General features: G+C 42.5%; 1 long non-coding RNA gene across 3 annotated transcripts; it reads right to left on the bottom strand.

Annotated features, from left to right (window-relative positions):
• Positions 1-1145: 1145 nt before the first annotated feature.
• LOC120756707 (uncharacterized) lies at positions 1146-4212 on the bottom strand. 3 transcript variants are annotated; one of them, XR_009208133.1, is made up of 5 exons: positions 4182-4212; positions 3984-4050; positions 3155-3317; positions 2840-3017; positions 1146-1787 (listed from the first exon to the last, which is right to left on the bottom strand). It is a non-coding gene; the product is annotated as an uncharacterized LOC120756707 (long non-coding RNA). The 3 variants fall into 3 exon arrangements; XR_005702213.2 differs by having other exon boundaries at positions 3984-4047; XR_009208132.1 differs by lacking the exon at positions 4182-4212 and having other exon boundaries at positions 3984-4164.
• Between the last annotated feature and the right edge of the window lie 873 nt (positions 4213-5085).

Genomic DNA, 5085 nt, shown 5'->3' with positions numbered 1-5085 from the left:
AAAAAGCACACAGGCTTAGAACTAGCTGATCCTAAAAGAATACTTTTCACTGCCACAATAGGCTGGTTATGATTTAAAGAGAGGCATTTAAATATCCCTTTAGAAGGTATATAAAACTCAGGGGTCTAATCTGGCAAAAGTTGTTGCCAGCAAACAATTTTCATCCAAGGAATTCCTGCTCCATAGCTTTTTCATAGTCAATCACTCTTGCACTGCTCACAGGAAGCAAGGACAGGATAAAAACCCAGCCAAATCTGCTTTGTAAAACTAAAAGCACTCCTTATTGGTGTCTCCACACATTGCTGGGATCTCTGTCAGTAAATACAGCAGACTTTTTCCATATTTGAAATGTTTCAATTTTCTTCTAATGTGTCCACAGTCTTGTAAATCTCATTTTTCATCACTGCCTCTATGGTGTGCCATTTTCAAGAAGGCTAACCTTTGCTCCACTGTTATCAAAGCTTCCTCTCCTCACGCAGATGTCTGAACAGTGCAGTTATTCCTCATGAAACAGTGCAGGGGCTCTTGACAGCATCTCCTGAGAGATGTGCTAGTACCACTGGTTGGAGAAGTGACACATTTGACCAAAAACTACCCAGGAAAAAAAACGAGCAAGAAGCATGGTGCCAGCTGGAATAAGCTGCAATGAGTAAGACAAGTAGGACTGCTGAGTAAAAATATGTCACAGTTAGTTTGTAACACCTCAGAATAAACTGGTTTATACCATGTTCCAGGAATATTTCCAAATAGCTTCAGTGTATTGGCTGACTCAGTGTACCCATGACATGGAGCAACAGTTCAAAGGAGCAAAACCAAGGAATTCAGAGTTTCACGCATTAATGCTGCAGGAAAACTCAGTCACCTAACCGTTGGCAAGTTATCAAAGAACTAAAAGGTAATACATGCTCAAATAAATTGAAAGTGCATAGTGCTGGCATCATCAATCCAAGAATGAAAGTGTGACTATTAGAGAGCAGATGTCTTGATTATTTTGTTATGATACAATGGCTCCAAAGCTGTAGTCTATCAGGCAGTAATCCAATACAGATCCAGGTTACTAGCATCAGACAAACAAGTAAGCATGCATTTATAACTGGAGTTTTTCTGCAGCACCCCCCCCCCCCCCCCCCCCCCCAAATATCAGCTCTTTCTAAATCATATAAAATACACATTGCTCTGGACAATGGCAGTGGCTGAGGCTGTGCTTAGTTTCAGCTGCACGATATCTGGGGGTCTCCTCTGTAAGGCCCTCAAAAACTCCCTAGCAATTTCCTCCAGCCTCTCCCAACCCCTAGGCTGATGGAAATACCCCCATTTCATCCATGGTGAGCTCTGTAATCCCCTTGTCAGTGGCAGGAAGGTTTCTCCTGTAGGCATGAGCTCTCCAGGTGATCTCATGAGGTGCAATCACTAATAGTCATATTTCATTAAGAAAGTATTTAAAAATATTGAAACAGTGTTAATTGAGGCTGAGTACAGGCTGGGAATGGCATCCATCAGTTTTGGATGCCCACTTGTGTTTCCAGCAGCCAACCACACGAAATAACGAGCTACCAGTCCATCCTGCTCATTCAAAGGCAGGGGTTGATGGCATAAAGCCCCACAACAAACGGCTTTGAGTTCTGCCACAGGGAGCTTCCACATCTCAACAAAACCTTGGTGAAATGATGGTTAGATCAGCACCCTCAGCTGCTGTGTGGAAGAAAAAGCCCCTGCTAAATTTGGTTACACACAGTTTAACAGAAGGCAGCTGAGCCAGCCAGGAGTCTGTTATTTTAGATGGACCTCTGAAAAACAAATGAAAGACTTTGAGGATTCAAGCCACCTCAGTGTCCAGGCAACAGGTTTTAAAAGTGTTTTCCTTTCAACTCTGGAAAACAAATTTCACCACAAGAGCTAAGAAATCTTCACCAGCAGCAGCTCAGAGACCAATGATTTTTATCAAAACCAAAAAGACTAGTGAAATTTCTATTTTCTTCTCTCAAAAGAAAGCCACCAACAGCTCCCGATAAGGAGAAAACATTAATATACAAAGTGCCTGTAGCCAGGGCAACTGAAGGGCTTAGCTGAGCAAAGACTTTCATTTCTGATAAGACTGCAAGCAAGTAATGAAGACATCCACATAAATGTTGCCTTAGGTTTGTGGGTATGTTTACACCAGAGAATCCCCTGCATCTTGTAACCCCCCCACAGAACAGAGACCAGTCTGTGAATCACTAAGATGGGGGTCTTGAGCACCTGAACTGTCTGCAAAAGTACAAACTGGGGAAAATCCACAAAGAACTGGCTTTTTTTCTTTCATTTTGCTTTTGCAACACAAACTTAATTTTTAAGGTATAAAATGCAGAATTTGCGTTTTCTTTATTATTAGGGGAGCCAGATTCAGCTATTTTATTTGCAACAGCCTCCCAGAATTCCAGGAAGCTTATTTGCTCTAATGATACATGTGGAAACTGATAAAACAACAACCAAATTAATTTTTCCAACTGTTTCTTTGAACAATGGGTCTCCCCATCATCCAAGCACTTAAAATTTGATAATAGACTCTTTCTTGAGACACAGACAGCCTAGCACCCATTTTTGGCTCCGACTTTAAGTTTCTGTGTCCCCTTTAACTTTAACTGGGAAACCAAAAGTTAAAAAAACCTCACAGAGAGAAGAGGGGAAACAGTTACCTTTTCCACCCCCCTACACAGCCAAAACCAAATGTGCTATTAAAGCACCCTGAAGGTTTACTCTGAAAGCAAAAAACCTTCCCCCAAAGGAAAAAACCCTTTTCCCTGAGGAACACTGCCTCTGAATATGATTTTTTCCTTAGATATCCCAAAGTGCTACTCACCAAAAATCCAGCGTTCAGACGAATCTTTCCTTTCTTTCCCAGTCACTCCTTTTGCCTGAGACTGACCCTTTCAGTGCAAAAAAGAGCTTCCAGTCTCGGTTTCCAGGGTCGGCTTTCCATGAATATGTGGTCACCTTCTCTGGGAGCAGCCTGCCATTCGAGGGGCTTCTTTGCAGCACTACAATGGGTTTTTTTAAGTCCAAAGGAAAAAACTACAGCCCTGGCCTGTGGAGTCCTGTGTTTCAGAGACTCCACAGTGAACGCCAAGCCTGACGGGTCTGTCTCTGCATGGGTGGGCTGCAGTTTGGGACTCACATGCCTGCATGAGGTTCCTCAGCCAAACACTCCATGTGTGGTTCTTCCAGCTTTCTGGGAGCCCCTTGTAGCTTCGAGCCGCACGTTTAGGCACCAGCTGTTGGAGTTCTTCTGAGAGACCCAGACGACCGTCGATGGCAAAAGGCAAGAGCCTGCTCTTTGTCTGGGGGGCAAAATTACAGCTTTATTTGGTCCAGAGCTCCTTTAGCTCCTTCCCTGTCCCCGTTCTGATGCCAAAGAGACTGAGACCCCAGCCATCCCGGGGCTTTTTCCCAGGCTGGACAGGCCTAGAGGCAGGGACAAGCCACTACCCAACCAGGGACAAGGTGGGAATGGAACAGAGTTGGGTTACATTCCAGTGTAGGGGATGGGCACTGCTGAGCAGGGACAAACCATGTGAATGTGATACAGTTTCCAAGGGGATACAACAGAAAACATTACAAACGCCAATATAAAAATGAAACACAATATAAACCCAACTAATGCGCTACAACATTTTGGTATCTTCCCCCTCTGAGAGAAACTCCCAGAAACAAAAGAAGTGTAGCCAGGTGGTACACTCCTCCCCTCTGGCCAGTTCTTTTGTTTTTGATTAAGTACCTATAAGTAGCCAGTAGTTAGTTTCCTGAAAACTTATGGGAAAAAATTCTGTAAGTACAAAAGAAACAAATCTAGCCCCGAACATCACCAAAGGGGTTAAAGCCCACACTGCAGGGGGCTTCTGAGTGATTATTCAATTGATCACCTACTTTAGCTATTTACTTCAATTGTATTTTACTACTTAATGTATTTACTTAAAGCCATGGCACTAGAATTCCATGGAACTCACCTTCAGGTTTTATATCCAGCCTTCTGTACTGAAGGAGCTTCATGTAGGAATGCTCTAGGCTTGGCTGCTCAGATAATTTGATAAAAATATCCTCTTAGTGAATTAGAAAAGTAATTCAGCATAGCTCTCAAATTTTAAAACACTCTGCTATATATTTTATATCAATGCTTTAAAGAAACCCTTTACATGAAAGCTTACAAAATTTCCTCTTTTTCAAATTCACCCCCCTCCTACCACACAAATCCACTGCAACTTCAGCATCTTTATATAACAGCAGTTAATTGCTCAATTAGCAGTTATCAAATCACCTGTTTACCATTTAGGCCAGCCCTGAAGCCATGGGAAATGAAGACTGTGAGCAGCAGCAGTTGCTAAATGAGCTGTTACACACCACCTGCTATAGGGTAGGAACTGTTTCATTTTCCAAATCAGGCTACCCTTACTCAAACTACCTATACAGCTAATTTTGGATGCCAGTACATCCACACAAAATTATGGCGTATTTCTCCTGGTATTTCCTGTCTATGGTGCTTTCCAAAATATATTTCTGTCTATTTTCAAGAACTGCATTCGTTTACAAGTACATAGCCTTGGAGTGCAAAGAAAACATGGTGTTAAACTTTGGTTTGCAAGACCCCTTGACATAACAACGTACTTGGAATACTAGAGAAACCTGAACCAGCCCTTCCAGTAGGGACCATTAACTAAAGGAGAACTTCCCATTTGCAGTCTCTGCAGGAGAACAGCTCTCTGCTCTTCTTGTAAAGCAGCTGAGCAATTGTAATCTTTAGGGTGCTATTGCAATGATTTGTAGTCACTTCTCTCCTCATTTGTAATCACTATCAGCAAAAGTAGAAAAGCATTACAAAGCCTGCCAATTAATTCAGCACAAATTTCCAGTAAAGATGGACTGGTGGAAAGCCCTGGCCAAATTCCTTCTTCGTTCAGAGAGAATACAGAGCAGGAGATTAAAATGTGGTGATTTGAGCCTGTCCTTGTTTTCTTTATACAAGTTTCATCAGAGGACAGCCATCACAATTCTCATCTGGAGAATCCATCAGGTAGCAATGGCTTATACACTTCACTTCAAGAAAACTGTGCC

The sequence above is a fragment of the Hirundo rustica genome, chromosome 9, assembly GCF_015227805.2.
Source record: "Hirundo rustica isolate bHirRus1 chromosome 9, bHirRus1.pri.v3, whole genome shotgun sequence".
Classification (NCBI taxonomy): Eukaryota; Metazoa; Chordata; class Aves; order Passeriformes; family Hirundinidae; genus Hirundo; species Hirundo rustica.
Note: the sequence above shows the minus strand (reverse complement) of the source record. Positions and strands in the feature narration are given on the sequence as shown.